The following is a 20424-nucleotide window of genomic DNA, read 5'->3' as shown; positions in this document are numbered from 1 at the left end:
TCTGTGTGTTTTCCTAAATGCTTTCTTTTGTTATTGTTAGAGAAATATTGATTTTAATTCAACATAATAAGGCAAACTCTAGGCATCCATCCATCATCTTTCAGCCTAAAAATTAGCAAAGCTATTGAAACAAGGCATGATTTTTTCCCTTACTTGTTACATGGCTCTAGTTACCAAAAGAAAAATTAAGAAAATGTTAAAACATGAAAAGAGAAGCCTGAGATTTTTTTTAAAGTGTATAAAACAACTGCCACAAAACCTGTCAACATTGTTACTTATTCTACAAAATAGCACCAGTAAGAAGGGCGTGGGTGTCTCATAGTGAGAACCAATACTGTTTCCCGAATCCTCCATTTCCATAATTTGCATGTGCAAGTGCACATGTGTGCATGCTCGTGCATGCATACATACTGGGTGTTGATGTAAAACAGATTTCTGACTGTGAGTCACAGAAAATGTAAGCCACTTATCTCATGTTGTAAATTTTTTTTTTTTAAGTATCATTTTAACTTTATTTTTTGGCTGTGTTGGGTCTTCGTTGCTGTGCGTGGGCTTTCTCTAGTTGAGGCGAGCGGGGGCTACTCTTCGTTGCAGTGTGCGGGCTTCTCATTGCGGTGGCTTCTCTTGTTGTGGAGCACGGGCTCTAGGCACGTGGGCTTCAGTAGTTGTGGCATGAGGGCTCAGTAGTTGTGGCTCGCGAGCTCTAGAGCACAGGCTCAGTAGTTACGGCGCACAGGGCTTAGCTGCTCTGTGGCATGTGGGATCTTCCCCGACCAGGGCTCAAACCCGTGTCCCCTGCATTGACAGGCAGATTCCTAACCACTGCACGGCCAGGGAAGTCCCTGTAAACTTTTATAATGTTCATTTACAAGAGTGGTTTTACAAAGCAGCAGTGTTCCCACTAATCTTCACCTACACTTGCTATTTTTGGAATTCATAATTTTTGCTAATCTCATGAGTGTAAAATGTTACTTCACTGGGTCTTAATTTCCATGGCCCTGAAAATTAATGGGCTTGAATGTCTCTACCTAGCTTTATTTATCATTGTGTTTCCTCTTCTGTAAGATACTGGCTTGTGTCTTGTGCCTATTTTTCTATTGTGTTGTCTTTAAGATGTTTGGGACTTCTTTACATAGTCTGTACATTAATCCTTTGTTTGTTCTGTGTGTTGTAGGTATCTCCTCCTGGTTTGTGGTTTTCCTTTCATTCTCTTTGTGGTGTCTTTTGAGTAACAGAAGTTCCTAATTTTAATGTATTTATTAGCTTGTCTTCCAGTGGTAACACTTTTTGCATCTTGTTTGAGAAATCCTTCCCTATCCTGAGGTCAAAAAGATATTCTTCCACATTCTCTTCTAAAAGTTTTAGCACTTTGAAATTTACATTTAAGTCTTTTATCCATTGGAAATTGATTTGGGGGGGGTTGGTGTGAGGAAGGGGTAGAGTTTCTTTTTGTTTTCCCTGTGGATAACCAAGCAGTCCTGTCATATATCAAGCTTATAAATTTCGCGGTCAGTATCTGAGCTCTCTACTCTATTCTTTTGGTCAATTTGTTTATCTCTTTACAGAATATACAATGTTACAATTACTCTGGTTTTCCATAAATCTTGATCTCTGATACAACACTCCCCCATCCCTTATTTTTCTTCACTTTCTGACACCTTTGCTCTTTCATATAAATTTTATAACCATCTTGTCAAGATCCTAAAAGAATAAAATAAAATAAAAAGTAAAATAAAATAACCTGTTGGGATTCTGACCAGAATCCACTGTATCTATGGATCAGTTTGTAGAGAAAAGACATCTCTTGATATTTCCTACCCATGAATATATCACTTCATTTATTTCTATCTTCTGGAATGTCTTTCAATACATTTTTATAATGTTCTCCAAATATGTCTTGCTTATTTTTACGAGATGTAGTCCTAGGTACCTTATACGTTTTACTACTATTGTAAATGGTATCTTTTCCCCTCCGTCTATTTGTTGCTGTTATAGAATGTAATCTATTTTCTTACATTGATTTATTTTATCCAGCCATCTTGCTTAACACTCTTACTGTTTCCAATAACTTTTCTGTAGATTTTGACTTCTGTTTGAAGGTAATCATATCATCTACAAATAGTGACCATGTTATTTCTTTTCTAATCCTTAAGCCTTTTATTTCTTTTTCTTATCTTACCGCTAGGACCTTCAGTAAATGTTGAGAGTAATTGGCATCCACTGTGATAAGCATCTCTTATTTCTGATCCCAACAGTTTAGTATTTCACTATTAAGAAATATCATTTAATGTAGGGATTTTGGTAATGCCCTTAATCAGCATAAGGATATTTAAAACTATTTCTCTTTTGATAAGATTTTTAAAAAATTGTGAACAGGTGTGGATTTTATCAAAAGTTTTTTATGCATCTATGAGTCATACATTACATGGTGTTTCTCACCATATGTGAATGTGGTGAATGACATTTATAGATTTTTCTAATATTAAACACTTTCGCATTACTGTGATAGACCCAATGTGGACATAATGCATGACCTTCTTATATACTATGTATTCCATTTGCAATATTTAAAAAAAATTTTTTTTATTGGACTATAGTTGATTTACAATGTTGTGTAAGTTTCAGGTGTACAGCAAAGTGAATCAGTTATATATATACATATATGTATATACATATACTTATATCCACTCTTTTCTTTTTTCAGATTCTTTTCCCATGTACTCATACAGAGTACTGAGTAGAGTTCCCTGTGCTATATGGCAGGTTCTTACTAGTTATCTATTTTATATATTTGCTAATATTTTATTCAGGATTTTTGCAACCATGTCCATAAAATGAGGTTGTCCTGTAATTTCCCTTCCTCACACTGTCCTCAAGAGGCTTCAGGGTCTCTCTCTTGTGAGGGTCCTTTCCAAAACCGGGAGGAGGGGCAGGACCCTAGCAAGGTCTTCGCGTGGACATCCATTTTTGTAAACATTGGAAATGTAAGCTATGTTAACATTAGTCATTTAGGAGACAGTCTCTTGCCATTCTTTCGCTGGTCCTTTTCCCTCTGACTACCTTCTATCACCGCCTCTTGCTGTGAAGTGTTGGAATGACCACGGGCATTCAGGGGTCCAGCTTAAGGAGAAGGTGAGCTGGGAATTCTTTTATTTAGTGAGATGTGTTCTTGTGTCTCGAAGCCACTTCCCTGTGTTGTTAAGTTATCACTGGCTGAGCAGGTGGGTGGCTGGCTTCCAGGGAGACTCTAGCCTCTCACTGGACTCCCTTCCCACTGTCAGGACACGAAGGCACATGTCCTCAAGGTACATGAATTTGTCCTCTGGTACCAGTCACCAGAACCACAAGGGTAGAGAAGAGACAAGACATGAGCTGCCCAGAGCTGTAGCTAATGCAGGAAATGTTGTTTCACGTCTCATCGCTTACAGGTGAAAGAAACTTAACAGAGGTTTTCCAAAGCTTGATTACAACCCGAAAAATGTATGACATTATAAGGAGCTGTGGAGCTAAAAAGAAACATTTCTAAGTTATCAAAAGCCAAAAATACATGCAATCAACAAAGGCGAAAGAAGGACTGAATGGCCTTTCCGTTCTTGCCATAGAAAAAGAAAATACAAAGTCTTTGTCTTATAAAGAGGCCATTGAAGCCTATACAACCCAAAAGATGCAGGAAGAAACTGCTGTAGAAGATTCAAGCTGTTGATTAATAAAAATAGTTATGTTCTGGATTTTGTAATGTGTGTAATATTTGTCGACTGTATAAAATTTGTAATTTCATATGATTTTTTCTCATTCTCAATCAATATGTACTTTTATGCTAATTTTGAATTTTTGTATAAATTTGCACCCTTTTTCTTCGGAGGGTCTCACAAGTTGAATAACCTTCAGGCTCCACAAAACCTGGATCTGCCCTGGGTGACAAAGGACTCACAGAGGAGCTGGAGGGGGGGGTGGGCCCTCTCCTCTTGCTCTTTGGAGGAATTTATGTAAAATTGGAATGATCTGTTTCTTTAGACTTTAGTGGAACTCCTCTGTAAAAACACCCCGGCCTGGGGTTTTTATTTGTTTGTTTTTTGTTTCTTTGGGGGAGTGACAGTGGTAAATTACTATTTGATTTCTCAGTTATAAAACTATTCGTGTATGTATGCAGGATCTGTAGTTATGTCCCCTTTTCATTCCCAGTATTATTACTCTCCCTCTCTTCTCTTCTCTCCCCATCCACCCACTGTGCCACTCCGTTCTTTCTTTCTTTTTCTGATCAGTCTTACCAGAGGTGGATCCAATTTATTGGATGAACTTGGGCCTTGTTGATTCTGTCTTTCAAAGCTTTGTTTTCTACTTTATTAATGTTTGCTTTTTTTTTCTTATTATCTCTTTCCTTTTACTTTCTTTAGGCTTATGCTGTTTCTCTCGCTCTAACTTTTTAAGTTGGATAAGTATCTTGAATGTTCAGACTTTCTTCTTTTAAATGTAAGCCTATAAGCGTTCCTCAAAGTCTTGCTTTCTTCACATTTCACATGTTTTCATAGGTACTATTTTCACTTTTGGCTTAGCTCTACTTTCTGTTTTTTATTTTATTTTATTTTGATTTCTTCATTGAGTGGTTCAGAAGTATTTTAAATTTCCAAACACAGGATTTTTTAAATTGTTTTTTATTTCTGACTTTTAATTTCGTTGCAGAAGTATCACCTGTATGATACCAATTCTTTGAATTTGTTGAGATTTATTCTATGGCCTCATATAGAGTCAGTTTTTGTAAATGTTGCATGTGTGCTCAAAAAAAATGTGCATTCTCTAATTGTTGGGCACAGTTATCTATTTATATATAATTGTGTATATACTTACACAACACACATACAGATGTACACACATACATGTATATGTGCACACATGTGTATAAAATGAATTACGTCTATTCACTGTTTTTTAAATCTTCTGTATCATTACTAATCTTTTGTCTGCTTGACCTATAAATAATTGAAAGGGTTGTGCTAAAATCTCTCATTATGATGATGGATTTTTCAATATCTCCCTATATAGCAATTTTTGCTTTGTATATTTTGATGCTATGTGATGGTCACGTCTTCCTGGCAGATTGGACCTTTTATGGAGAGACCTCTATCCTTAATAATGCTTTTTATAGTAAATCCTATTTTATCTGGTTTCAGTTTTCTTTTATTTTGTATTTGGTAAGGATTTTCAATCTTTTTACTTTGACCTTTCTGTGTCTTTAAGCTTCAAGTATAAAAGTAACATATAGGAGGAGTTTTAAAAATCCAATTTGATAATGTCTGTTAACTGGCAAGTAAATGAGATTTGTTTTTATCATATTTTTGTTTTCTACAAATTGTGCTTTTTATGCTTTTTTCCTACTTTCTTGTCTTTTTTTAAAATAAGGTGTTTTTTTTTTTTTAATAAGGTTGGGTTGTACTTATTCCTATTACTTTTTTTTTCTTTCTTTCTTCTGATTTAGAAGTTATATGATACTTCTATTATTTTAGTGGCTACTTCTGAAATTATACCATCTTAATATCTTAATCCTTTTCCTGATAGTGCAAGGAGTTTAGAACATTAACCTAATCATTCCTCTTCCAAATTACATGCTACTGTTTTCCAGTATTTTAGTTGATGTCCTTTTTTTTAAACTCCACAAAATTATAGATCATCAGTTTATTCACTTTTTTTGATTAAATTTTCAATTTCTTTGCTCATTATACCTTCTTAAAAATCAGACCTTCCTTCATCACAAATTCCTTTGCATACAATATCATTTCATATAGTGATAAACACTCTCAGTATTGCTTATCTGAAAATGTCTTTGTTTCATCCTTGATCTTGAAAGGTTGTTTGGCTGGGTACAAAAAAAATCTAGGTTGTTGGCTCTTTTCTCTTCTTTTTCTCTTTGGTGTTCTGAAGATTTAAGTGTTGATTTATTTTTACTAATCCGGCTTGGTACTCACTGTCCTTGCTGGTACCAATATTTGGTGTCTTTTATCACTTCTGGAAAATTATCAGACAATTTTTCTTCACCTATTGCTTCTCCTATAACTTTCTTTTCTCTCCTTCCAGAAGACATTACTTAGGCTTTCTCACTGTAGCTGCTATGTCTCTTAACCCCTTTTTTAGTTTTCAGCCCCCTCTCTTTCCTGAATTTTGGATAATTTCTTTACATCTATTTTCCAGTCCACTAATTCCCTTTTCAACAGTATCTAATCTACCCCATGATCTAAGCACTAAGTTTTTATATAAACAATTATATTTTTTTATTTCTTAAAGTTCCATTGATTCTTTTTTCAAATCTGTTTGGTCATTTTTATAGGTTCATGTCTGTTGTTCATTTTTTTTTTAATTCCATATTTTATTTCATTAAACATTTCATACATACTTTTCTTTATTTTGTGATAGTAACTGCAATATCTGATGCTCTTGGGATGTAAGCTTTTTATTTCTGCGAACTCTTACTCCATAGTGGGTTGTTTACTTGTGTATTTGGTGATCTTTATTTGGAAACTCATGGAAAACTTTGGAACCTAAAATGATCATGCTTTTCTTAAGAGAACATTCATATTTGCTTCTCCCAGGAGTCAAGGGGCACTAGCAACCCCTAAATCCTGGTTCCCCACAGCCTCAATGCTGACACTGACTTTTGCTCTCAGGAGAGTCTCCACAGGTCCCACTTCAGCTCATTTTGGGGACCAGGGAACTCAGAGGCTTCCCTACTTTCTGGAAAATTATGCTTTACATTAAATCTAGTTGTGCATAGGGAGAGTGTCCCTCAGAATATTCAGACTCACACTGCAGAATCAGGATGCCAGTTTACGTTTTCTAAAGATCACACTTGCTGCTCCATGGAGAATGGATTACAGGGGGCAGAGTGGATTCTGGAGAAACAGAGAGGGACCAAGGTCAGTCTTTCAGGTGAGAAATGATGGCTTTACCCAGAGTGGTGGCAGTGAAAATGAGCAAAAGGGTATGAATCCAAGTTAGTGGAGTATCTGCTTAATAACTTGTGCCTCTTTATTTATAGGTATTTCAAAATCACACACAAAAATGTGTGTTTGGCCACAAACTTTCATCAGCTTGTAATTTCTCTTCCATTGTTCATATGTTAGATTTGCAAAAAGTGAAAAGTTTGATAATATCCAGTGTGGCCAAATGTGTAAGGACATAGATACTTTCCTATACCATTGGTGGACGGTAAATTGAAACAGCATTTTTGGAGGGCAATTAGGTCAAATCCATCAAGATGTTAAATGCACATAAAATTTCTTTGTATGACACCCACAAAACTTATACCAAGCTACATTAAAAGGATGTCCAACATATTGTTGTATGTTAAAAAATTGACCACAATCTAAATGACCATCTACAGAGGATTGGTTAACTAAATCAAGATTCATCTGTATAATGGAATACTATTTTGTCTTTTCCACAAAGGGATAAGTCTAAGATGGAAAGATATCCGTGATAATTTAAGTGTAAAAAGCAAAATGCAGAACGATGTATATAGAAAGATTGCATTCATATAAAAATTTTAATAGCCAAATAAAAAACATATACATTTATATGCAGAGATCGGCATGAATGCATTTTCTGGGAGGATGCACAAGAAACTTAAAATGATTCACTTTGGAGGGAGCAACCAGGGCTTCAGGGTAAAAAGCAACTTTCACTTTTCATTTTACAACTTTTTTATACATTTTGAAAATTCCACTGCAAGCCACATATTGCTTTTGTTTGAAGAGATTAGCCTGTTTTTATTGGACTCTTCTTGATTAGAGCACCTGCTTTCCCTGGTTATTACATCTCCTGTTTGTGCCACTTCATCATTTCCTCAGGTTCTTCCTTCAAAGACCGTGAATATGTCTTAGTCCCTCCAGTCCTAAAAGGCCAACCTTCCTCAAAGATTTCCAAAATCCACTATTAAGTTAAAAACATAGATTTCCTATAATATACATAGGACAGTCCCATTTTTGTTTAAAAAAAATGAATAAATGCAGGTATGTGTGTGTGAAAAGAAAAAAAGTCTAGAAAGATTTATTCATTCATTCAGCAAAAATTTACTGTGTACCTGCCATGGGTCAGATATTGATGTGGAGATGGAGGTTCAAAGGGGACCACGGTCCCTGTGCTCGGGCTCTCTTGACAACCCAGACTCTAGAATCCAGAGGGTAACATGTACCAGCAGGTTAATGGCAAGGCACTTTGCATGAGGCAATGGGCGTGAGCTTTTATATCACCTTCATGCTTTTCTATATCTTCTGATTCATTTTTTGGCCCTCTGTATGGCATGAAAGAACTTATACAAAAATAATAATTAAGCCATAGAACACAATCTCTCTATCGCTTTGGTCTTGTCTCTCTTCTCCAAACCCCTACACTCATCTGTGCAATCGTTGAGACACCGATACTAAAACATTTTTCATTGTGTATCTGGATATCAAATTTAAGTGGGCATCCTGTGTTGTATCTGCCACCCTACTTATATACAACCTGCCCCCTGGCACTTCTGCATCTCCCGGGGTGGTCCTCCTTGGACCCTGCCTGGCCCTTCCCGTGGGGCTGCTTTCCTTGGGATTCTGCCTCTGGCTGACTCTTCCCTCCGTCCTCGCCGCGCGTGTGCCTTGTAAACAGATGTGTGGCCCCAGCCAGCTCCTCATGACTGGCTCTTCCTGGATGGCCTGTCAGCTCCTCAAATCGCACACCCCCAAAACGCAACTCTCCCCAGGTCTCCATCTCAGGAATAGCACCACCAGCCCCCCCAGTTTCCTGGCTGAGAACCCGCATAGCCACGACACCTCCCTCCCTGCCTTCACCCCACGTCTCAGCAGCCCCAGGCTGGCTTTCCCATCTCCAGTATCTACTGCTCAGCACCCCACTTCCCCAGCCTCGCCTCCACACCTGGGATTTGAGGTGGCCTCCCACGGGTCACCTTAAGCCCCTCCTTCCCCTCCGCGACATCCACTAGGTCATCCTTAACACAAGCCAGCAGGGCCTTAGCGCCTTGGTCCCCAGCCGCCCGTCATTGTGTGCCACCAACAGCAATTTGGCCACATCTGATTGCTACTGTCCTATAATTGGGTCGACGTTTCTCTCCAAATCAACGAACTCATTTTCACTTATTTTTAAAGATAACCTACCCTTGTATGCTTTAGCCTCATGCTAACAAAATCCCAGGCTGGATGTGTCAGTTATCCAGCTGAGTCGAAATAGACATGTAACTACTCAGATGTAAACTGTCCATCACCTACGCCTGCAATCACCGGCAGTGCCACCCAGGTAAGCACGGGGACCCTGGGAAAGCACTGCCTTTCAGAACGTCCACCTGCTCTCCGCCCCCGCACCGCGGCGCTCCCTCTGCTTGAAGCACACTCCCAGCTCCCCCGGTGCGAGCCGTCCTCCCGTGCAGCTCCTGCCGCTAATGACGTCTGGCTCAGCCCGGCCGCTGGTTCACACCTCCCTGCTATCTCCTCAGCCTCCGCCCGAGCGCGCATTACGGCTCTCTCCACCCATCAAGCAGCTCCTAGTTCCTATGACTCTCAAGGAGCCCGAGGGCGGCGGGGCTCCTCCTGGCGGCCCCCTCCTTGTCCCTCCCTTCAGCAAACCGGACCAGAACACCTCCACTTATCCACTGGGTCCTCACACCGAGACTTCGGGGTTGCCCTGGCTCAGAGCATCAGGCCCTGAGCCCTTGTAGAAGCATCTTTGCCACCCCGTGGTCAGGCACACGGTAGGTGCTCTGTCGTGAAGAGACCAGGGGCTGTGTGTGCCTTTGGAAGGAGAGTGGAGTTTCCAGGTAACAGAGATGGTTTGCAGGTTGGGCCTTTCCACCGACCGATGTGCGCGATGGAAGCTAGACTCTCTGAGAGACTCCTTTTCGGAGCCTCTGTTTGCTTGTCCGTAAAATGGGGGGACAATCTCAATACCAACCCCAAAGGCTCGATGTGAGGAACCAGTGGATAAGTAATCGTGGGCTTTGCAGACTCTAGAGCTTCACAGAAATGTGCGCCTTATTATTAGGATGGTGACAAGATGCCCGATGACTAATCCACTGTGCTCATCCAATTAGCACTGCTGCCGTCCCCTCGGTGAGGGGCGTGCTTTCTCCCCAGGATAAGAACGCAGCCATCCAGGGTCGCAAGGGAGGGCAAGAATTACAAGCCTGTTTATTTACCATTTAGGAAGCCGGCGCATTTTCCTGTACCTTGTCTGCGACACTTAAGCCAATATTTGCGTCTTCGGGAATTCTATTTGTATGGTAATTTAAAAATAGGGTTCGGACTTACAGCCGGCCTTTCTCCCGAAACTCCAAAAGCACATTAATTTTCTAGACAGTAAAATAATGCCGTAATTAAATATTACCATTTCTTTTAAAATAAAATCCGGTAACTCCCAACAAAATGGGTTTTTCGAAACATGATGTAGGTTTTCCCTCAAAATCGTACTCTAGGGAAATTCCTTATTTCGAATGTATGGAAGAGACCACGAACTTAATCTCAACACAGTGTAAGAAAAATTGACTTGTTAAATTACAATAATTTCCTCGCATTTAAAACCTCCGTGCCTCCTGTCATGGCTGGCCCAAAGGCCCCCCTGCATGCGTGTTTGGGGAAAGGCCCCAAGGAGCCAAGATGGTTGGTTTCACTGTTGATGAAGCTTCCCAGATGCTCTTTCTTGTGGTTCCAACCGGAGTGTTTGTTCTGCGTTGCAAACTTCTTCGAAAGAAGAAGGAAAGGAGGTGAGGCTAGGTGAGCCCGTGACCCTCGCCCTTCGGTCTCCAAATACATCCTCTGTGCAAGCGGAACCCAAGACCGCCCACGTGGAAGGAAGCATGCGCCCCGGCGCTGGCCTTCCAGGGGCTCCGTCTTCGCCAAAGCCAAGGTGAACGGGGGGAGCCCGGAGGCCCTCGGCTGGAGGCCGGGTCTGGAGGAGGTGGTGCCGGGTTTCACCCGGGGCCGCCCGACCGCCCCAGCCAAAGCTCAAGAGGGCCCCCTTGTGGAAACTCCCGAGAACAGCCCCGTAAGTGATGCACTTCCCCCAGCGCTGGGGCTGCTCCCCGGACCCCCGCCCACACACACACATCTCTGCGCAGCTCTCAGACCCAAAGGCCCTCAATGGACACCGACAGACTCCATCCTGCTCTCCTCGAAGCCTAAATACTTCTGTGAGACAAGAAGGCTCTTGGCCCCTCCGGGGAAGACCTGGTGAAGAACCAGTTCCTAAGGCCCCATGAAGAGTTAAGCTCCTCAAGCTGGCGCCCCAAGATCCCTACTCCTGCGCCCTTTTCCGGGAGTCTTCACCGCGATTACACAAACGTCTTGTTCTTCTTGAATGTGTCAAAACCTTGGGATTACCTCTGCCAAATTCCTGCTCTGTAGAACAATGGGAGCTTCAGTCTTCTGCCAAGAGAGCGAAGAAGGATTCAGTCCAACGGGAGACTTCTAGACACACGTTCTGTTTAGCAAACACTGACTTGTAACTACATCCCTCAGGGCAGGCACCAGAATGTTCCGCGAGACCCAGCCAGGTTCAGAAGCCCGGAGAGATCTCACACTCCATCTCTCCAGACCCCAACTCCCCCTCGCCACACCCCTCGAGGCACAGGGCTGAACGCTGGTATCCATGGAGAGCACTGACCAAATTTGGTATAAATTAGGAACATCTAAGGGGCCAACATGCAGATCTGGGAACACAGGCGCTAAAGCTGAGCGAAGGAGGCCTTGTCTCCAAGACACCAGAACATCTGGGTGAAAAGGGAAACACTTCCATCAATCACCCTGATGCCTTGGCTATTTGAAAACAGCTGGGCTTTGGCTGGAATTTTCCAGTTTTCATCTGGGTGGAAGCCCCAGCCAGAGTGAGGAATAATTAGCATTATCATGGGGCTGAGGGAGTTTTGATGTGAACGGTTTTTGTACTGGAACAATCCTAAACAAACAAACAAACAAACAAAAACTGGCTTATGAGCCAGGCCTGGTGGGCTAGACTTTTTGTCTTCCAAATCCCCCATTCCTTTCCCATCCCGTGAGCTGTGCGTTTCCACTTCCATTAGCAGGAAATGCTCAACACAGGCCGCGGGGAGATAGCTACGCGGTCAGCCACTCCCCTTGACAAAATGTTTTCAATTTTGGAAACATAAACATAAAACAGTCCCCTTCTCCAAGTGGGACCAATTAGGTCCACCTTTTCCACCGACCCCCCTGGTCCAGCCCAAGCTGGGACTTTTAACCCAGAACGGGGGAAACAGTGACAAACCGAGCCATGTCCCTTCAGTAGCCTTTCAACACACTGACATCCGAGTCTGAGGCCCTCCGGCGCCTCAACGGCTCAGAATCTGTTTTTCCGGGCACATGGTCCCTCCAGAATTCCTCAGGGCAACTTTAATCTCTGAGCTCACCAAGCAAAAGAGGGCACGTGTCACAGTCCCGGGATGCTGCAGGGCTGGGAGGTGGTGTGCACTTTTTTCTAGAGCACACCATTTCTGAGTTTCCCAAGAATGCAAAGTCCATCCTGCCTCAGGCCCACGCCCCAGCCTTGAAGGCAAAGACTCTCAGATTAGATGGATAATGAGATTCAATTATGGCCAAATGAGGGACATATGAGGAATGTGAAGGCCAGCCATCCACACCAGAGGGGACGTTTAGGCTCCTTAGAATTCAAAGTTTGTCTTCATATTTCTGTGATTTGCTGGTACTGTCATAGCGTGCCAATCTGTAACCCTCTCCGGGGAGTTTAAACGGAGACTCTGCGTGCCTTTTGTGCAATGGCTTCATTGGAAAGCACATCTTTTGCTGTAGCAACACAGTGACAGCTGCCATTTCAACAGCCGGTTTCTGAAGCTTGTTGGCGAAACATTCTCTGTGCGCTGTTGCACGCCAGCCCATCTTGATTTGTAAAAGGCGGCCGCCTCTAATCAAGAGAGGTTATGTTTTTGGGTGGGGATTTTTATTTAAATGTGCATAAGCTTCCAAGTACAAACATTCTAGGTGAATTACCTCAAGCTAAGGATTTTGAAATAAACCAGAGGGTTTCAGACTTTTTTTTTGTTTTTAAGCAAGAGAACCCTTTTTTCAAAGCAGATCCTAATTAGCCCCCCAGTACATAAACCAGAGCAAATGGCGGAGGCTGCAGGGGCTAAAGCAGAAGGCGGGAGGCCAGAGTCCCACTCACTGGGTCTCCCCTTGTCTCCTGAAAAAAACACCTGTGGGCTTCAGAAAACAGCTTGAAACCTCTGATGCAGCGAAATTTGACACACACGTCCCATTCTTGAGCTGGAGCTATGCTTCCAATACAGCAGCCGCCAGCCACATATGGCCCCTGAGGCCCTGAAATGTGACCCATCTAAACTGAGTTGTGCTGTGAGTGTAAATATATGCCCGATTTCGAAGACTTGTATTTGAAAAGGCATATAAAATATCTCATTACTAGTTTTCATATCTATTACATGTTGAATTTATACATGTTGAATGTATTACATATACTATTGGGGGCTGGATAAAAATATCGTTAAAATTAATTTCACCTGCTACTTTTTAGCCTTTTTAATGTGTGACTCACAGTCTCTGTTTATTGAACAGTGCCGTGGAGCTAGATGGAGCCTTCCTTGGGGGTGTAGAACCATATCAGGGTCCTGGTTTGGCTGGGGCAGGTCCCAAGGGTCAAAAAGGCTGTAAGGCCAAGGACCCAGCATCAGGTTCTTATGCCAGATCCGGCCCATCCTCAAAACTCTCGGCAGGACTTGATGCTCAGACTTAAATCTCCCTTTGCCTACTTCTCTTTCCTCTCTACCTGCTTGGATCAATCAGGGTCCCCAGCCTGCTGGGAACTCCCTTACTGACTACCCTTTCACCCTCAGCCAGATTCTTAGTGATCCCAACAGCTACAAGCCTTCTCTTTCTCCACTTCCATTTCAAGCCTGACCCTAATAGCCACACACATGATGGAAATCACCAGCCAATTTTTAGGAGGAGAAACCTCAAGGGGGTGGGAGAAATGTCAACAAGGGATTCATGTGCATTGGTCTTATGGAGCACAAGTCATTCATTCATCCATTCAACTAAAAGTAGCAATCACAACTAGCACTTACTGAGTGTCTACTATGTGAAGGCGTTGTTCTAAGTGCTCTCCATGTATTGACGCAACAAATATTTATTTAGCATCCATGGGGCACTGTGCTAGGGGCTGGGAATCAGCAGGGAGCAAGAGAGATAAGGGCCTGTCCTCGTGGAAAGGAAAGGAAAAGAAAGGATAGGAAAGGAAAGGAAAGAAAGGAAAAGGAAAGGAAGAAGAAAAGGGGAAATGAAGGAAGGAAGGAAGAGAAAGAGAGAGAGAGAAAAGAGGGAAGGAAGGAAAGAAGGAAGAGAGGAAGGAAGAAAGAAGTTGAGGCACCTAGGGTGACACCTCAGTAGCAGTGAGCACCCAGCACCTACCTCTTGGTTTCTAGATACTATTCTCCAATAAAAGGAACCAGGACTCCTTGGAGAAATGGCTGATTCCAGGGCTGGGTCAGGAAATGTACAAACTGAGCCTGGAAGATCTTCTAGTGCCAGAAAATGACATGCTCAAAAAAAAAAAAAAAAAAAAAAATGACAAGTGCATGTAAAAAGGACCCAGGAGCTAAGTCGATGGAGCTCCCAATGGCCAAATCAGGGACAATTTGAGCCACAAAGTAAATAATGACAGCAATGGATTGTAAGCTGTAAAATAAATATCCCTGAGTTCATACTAAGACAAATAATAATTGAATAAAGAGATAAACAGGGAGAAGGGATGGTGCTTCCTTACAGCACAATTCCAATCAATAAATCCAGAAAGTTATAGATAAAACAATAAAAAATAAATAAATCCAGAAAGAATGATGGAACTAGAAAATGACCATTTGGGAAACACCACAGTAATAACTGTTGTTAAGTAAGAATCGTCAATGTTCGTCAATAGATACTAAAATTAGTGGGGGGAGTAAAATGGAAAACAAGATATTTGCATGAGCTCTAAGTATATCCCCATAAGATAATTATTAGTTACAAAGAGGAAAGGAGTAATAGTGGAGAAACCTGGCAGACACCTCCTTAAGCAAGTGGTCGAAGTTAACATCACCAGCGTTGGGACAAATTGACATCTCAGTACCTCCTGAAGCAATGACTGAGAGGGGCACAACATTGCTTCCTTGGGGTTCCTGCCAAAACTGCCCAAGCTGAATTTAACCATGAATAAACATCGGAAACCCCCAAACCGAAGAACACACTTCAAAATAATTGGCCAGGGGGCTTCCCTGGTGGCGCAGTGGTTGAGAATCTGCCTGCTAATGCAGGGGACGTGGGTTCGAGCCCTGGGCTGGGAAGATCCCACATGCCGCGGAGCAACTGGGCCCGTGAGCCACAACTGCTGAGCCTGCGCGTCTGGAGCCTGTGCCCCCACAACGGGAGGGGCCGCGATAGTGAGAGGCCCGCGCACCGCGATGAAGAGTGGCCCCCGCTTGCCGCAACTAGAGAAAGCCCTCGCACGAAACGAAGACCCAACACAGCTAAAAATAAATAAATAAATAAAGTAGCTATAAAAAAAATAATAATAATAATTGGCCAGTACTCTTCAAAAGTGTCAAGTTTGTGAAAGACATAAACCAAAGAAGCATCTCTGATTGAAGGATGCTAAAGAGACGTGACAACTAAGTGTGATGTGTGATTCTGGATTGGATCCTGGACCAGCAAGGAGACGTTACTGGGACAACTGGTGAAATCTGCATAGGATTTGTAGACTAATTCTAACATGGGATCAGTGTTAATTTCCTGGTTTTGATCATTGTACTATATATCTTCGCAAGATGTTAACCTTTGGGGAAACCAGGTATACTAGAGCTCTTTCTACTGCTTTGGCAAAATTTCTGTAGGTCTGAAATGATATCAACTTGAAAAGTCAAAAAATAAAAGTAAATAAAAAACAGCAAGCAGGTAAGTGAGAGAGGTGATGAGTGCTGCACAGGTGAGATGGGAAGGGGAAAATAGCAGAAGGGAATGTTTGATGTCAGCCTGCCAGGAAACGCCGATTATGCTGAGACCCCAGTGAGTGGGAAGCACCCAGCTCAAAGCAGACGGAGAGGTGCTCTGGCCGAGGAACAGCATTGCAGCGGCCCTGAGGCAGGAAAGAGTTTGCTATTCATCCCTAGGAACACACAATAGAGAATTATGGGGGGATCTGATGTATGGCCCTGGAAAGACAGGAAGACAACCGATGTTGAAGGGCCCTGGAGATCATAAGGAAAAGCGTGGAATGTTACCCCAAGTGTGTTAGGAAGTTTTTGGCCATTGTGTAAATTTCCTTTGAGACACTTACGATTCTTTGAAATTATAATCCATAGTGGGACTATTTGATTAATGCCAGCCTCTCTGAGAGAACAGGAACTCTGGCCATCATGTGCCGCTTTACAAAGGCATGTGACAGCCATGCAAGGTTCATGTGGGGGAGGAGTAGATGGACAAAGGTTAGGGTGCTGGGAGACCTGGGTGGCCCTTGGTACCGGTTGTGAATTGAATTGCGTCCCCAAAAAGATATGTTCAAATCCTAACCCCTGGTACCTGTGAATGTGACCGTATTTGTAAATAAGGTCTTTACAGATGTAGATGAAGTCATATTGGATCAGGGTGGACCTGAATCCAGTGACTGGTATCTTTATAAGAGAAAGAGAGGGAGGTTTGGATACAGAGCTGCAGACACACAGAGAAGAAAGACGGCCCTGTGACGACAGAGGCAGAGATTGAAGGGATGCAGCTATAAGCCAAGGATGATTGGAACCCCCAGAACCTGGAATGAGGCAGGAAGGACCCTCCCCCGGAGTCTCAGGACAGAACGTGGCCCTGCCCACCCCTTGATTTCAGACTTCTGGTCTCCAGACTGTGAGAGAATAATGTCCTGCTGTTTTCGGTCCCCCAGTTTGCTGTCCTTTGTGGTGGCGGCTCCAGAACGCACAGCCATGAGGGGAAGCGAGGGGTTAACCTCCGTCTCTCCCTCTTCGTTCTGTGCACCCCCCTCAGGCTATTGACCACGTTTACTTATTAAATAGTTACTTATTAAATATTATTTACTTAAAGTATTACTTAAATTTTTAAAATTCAGTTCAGATCAAGCCCCTTTTAAAACTCAGTCTTGTCCTTGGCAATGTGGGCTGTGAAAGCACAATTTTGCTACGGTAACTGCAGCTGCTTTTTAACACCCTCAAAAATCGATGCATAACCACTGGAATAAGAAATGCTCACCACTGCACCTAAAATCACCTGGCACGCCTCCCAGAACCTCAGACAAGCCAATTAGGATGGGGGGGAAAAAGACAAAAAAACAGTGCTTTTCTTTTGCTTTTTGCCCCTAAAAGAAAGGTATCTGAAGACCTGATTATTTCTCCATCTGCTCTGGCTACAAACCCCATGTCCCTTCTCCACCCCTCCCACCCCCCGGCCATTGATTCAGACCTACGCTTTTCATGTTCTTTGAAGAAAACACGGATGGTGGACCTGGGTGTAAATCTTCTCCCAAGGCTCCACTTTTCATCTGGAAAATGAAGATAATCACGTCCATCTAATAGAAGTGTTGTGAACAGTAGATAAGAAAAGTAGATAAGAAAAGGGAAGTAGATAAGAAAAGGGCAGATATTTTTTATTCCACTTATACAAAATATCCAGGATAGGCAAATCCATAGAGACAGAAATCAGATTACTGGCTTGTAGGGTTTGAGAGGACAGAGGCGTAGAGAGTGACTGCTAATGGGTATGGAGTTTCCTTTTGGGGTGATGAAAAATTCTGGAACTAGACAGAGCTGATGTTTGCATAGCCTGGTGAACATCTTAAATGCCACCGAATTTTAACTGTATGCTTTAAAATGGTTAAAATGGTGACTTTTATGTTAGGTGTATTTTACCATATTTTATTTGTTAATTGGATAAGAAGCATCTGCCTGGGGTAGGGTGGCCAAGTCTCTCCACCCTCTGAACCTCAGTTTCTTCATCTGCAAAATGGGGGCATCAACTGAACCTGGACCATGGGCAGTTGTGCAGATGACACCTGCTGGTCCATAGGTATGGCCGGCACCTGGAAGCACTCCATCAGTGCACTGACAGGCTGCGTTCCCTGGGATTCCTGGGTGAGACAACCTCCGCTCAAGACAGACTCCAAGGTCTCCCTCCCCCCTAAGACCCCAGGCAGGTTCCACACGATGTTTGCCATGTAGGCTGCTCCTGGCATTCTGACTCATGATCATACAACAGGCTGGAGCAGATCATATTTTAAACCCCAGTAGCCTGGTCTGAGCAATTCGACGCTCTGGATTTAATTCTGCAGGTAATTTGAACGATGCGATCTAATTTCAAATGTCCTGCTCTTATGAGTGCCAAAGCAGCATAATTTTTAATTAGTGGGTAAACAGTAAATAATGGATGGCGGTAAGTGGACACCACTGTTAATTAAAAATCCATGGTTGATAAAAATCAATTTGGCCCACGCATTTAACTCAGTCTATCAGGTCCCCAGGAAAAGTTGTGCAAGCCGGCCCACGGCATCATCTGCTTTCAGTTGTGGCTCCCTGAGCTCAGACTTTTCTAGGGGAGAAAAGAGGGAGAGAAAGGAAAGAAAATCTATAAGCTACCTCCAAAGCTGGGACTGGAAACATTTCGTGTGTTCATTTCTAATCGGTTGGCTTCATTTTTGCAACCTTGAAGTTGAAGCTTCAGCCGAGAGGCAGTGTCACGCTCCGCTCGGGTTTTTACAAAGAAGGGCTCCAGTTGTGTTTTGTGTTTTGCATGTACATGGTCTGAATATGGTGAGATTTCACCGTATCTCTTTGTCTCCTGACTTAATTAAATCCCAATTTCTCGCAGAAAAGCAAGACAAACTAAAACACACTTAGCGGGAACATACTATCTCAGGATTCTTGTCAAAATCTAACGTCGTGAAGGCGACATCTCTTCGAGGTGCCTTCAGAGGGAGTACCTGGGGGAAAGGCGCGTTTCCTTTTGAACAAAAAACATTTCCTCAAGAAACCAAGCTTTGTGGAAACAGCGCCAATGTCATATTCGGGGCCTGTTCACGGTTTTGCTCTGAGACATAAGCTTGATTTTCCTACCAGGCAAATAACACACACCCCCTTTTGACCTTTTTCTTCCCTTTGCTCCCATCCATTCCCCAAATCAACACTTTTTTATTGTCAAGCTTCACTGACAACCAGGGATGTTCAAATTAACCCGCAGAATTGGACCCAGGGGACCCAGAGGGTCCGGGTGAAGTTGATCTCAGGAGCACAAGAAGGCGGGAGCCGTGGGCGCGGATGCATGTATGTCCCAGCTCAGGATTCCCGACAGGGCCATGCTGGGCGTTTGGCCCAACATGGATGCCCACTTGTCCACCCCAACATCCTGGCTCTGGTCCCCAAAAGGCTAGATGTGCCCGAGTTAACACAGAACCACTCTTTCAAGCCTCCCCTTGGCGTGGTCTCACTGCAGAATGGCCCTGAGAGACCCTGGGGCAGCCCAAGTGCCCAATGTCCGTGGGGACACCACAGCCCTGGTACATTGGTTGTTTATTTTCATCTCTCTTATTTGGCTGTTTAAAGCCTATAAATCAGGTGTAGGATACAGCAGGAATATACAGGGACCCAGTGCTACACAGGATTTTTACTCATTCCTTCATTCAGCCCCTTCCCCTGCCTGCAGTGCAAAAGGAGCCGTGGCTAAGCCGTCAGGCCAGAGCCGATGGCCTGGCTCGAAGCCCGGCTCTGTCACCGGGGGCAGCCTGGGCCCCAGGCCAGCTAAGCCCGGCTTGCCCAGCCCGTGGCTCTACCCATCAGAGGCAGCGGATGCTAACACCATCTCCTGGGGTCACTGCAACGGTGAGCTAACGTATACAAATCTCAGATAATATAATAAAAGTGCACGGAGCCGGTCCTGAGTGAACAGGAGCCAGTGATGCCGCATCATGGTCCCCGTCGGTGTCACTCCAGCTTTCTCAGCTGGTCCCTGGGGACCCTGAGAGTCTCCCGGTGAGACCCCAGACCTCCAGGAAAGTGAGGAATCCACTGTGAGAGGCCGAGGTGGGCAGAGAGTTTGGGGGCCACAGGCCCCGTCAGACGGCTTCCAAGGGGCAGGGCGGGGACCCCAGCCTCCCTGGCCGAACTGCCCTTCCTGACCCGGACAGGACCACGTGACTGTGTGCTGGGGGGTGGGCGGCAGGGGGCATCATTCGTTCACTCCTCACTCAGCCCACACGCCCTCCTGGGCCTCCTGGACCGGCCCAGCCGGCCTCTCCAGCTGCCCGCCATCTCCGCCAGGCCCCCGCGCCCCCCGACCCACGTCAGCCACAGGCGTGGTGGGAAGAAGCGCCCCGGGAAGGCCTGTTGCAGGAGCGGGGCCGGCGGGTCGAGGCGGCCGCCCGTGGGCACAGCCTGTT

General features: G+C 43.8%; 1 protein-coding gene across 1 annotated transcript in view; it reads left to right on the top strand.

Annotated features, from left to right (window-relative positions):
- The window catches only part of APCDD1L (APC down-regulated 1 like), a 51393-nt gene that overhangs the window by 20126 nt on the left and 10843 nt on the right, over nucleotides 1–20424 (top strand). The window lies entirely within an intron of this gene.

This window comes from Balaenoptera acutorostrata, chromosome 15, assembly GCF_949987535.1.
Source record: "Balaenoptera acutorostrata chromosome 15, mBalAcu1.1, whole genome shotgun sequence".
NCBI classification, from domain to species: Eukaryota; Metazoa; Chordata; class Mammalia; order Artiodactyla; family Balaenopteridae; genus Balaenoptera; species Balaenoptera acutorostrata.
Note: the sequence above shows the minus strand (reverse complement) of the source record. Positions and strands in the feature narration are given on the sequence as shown.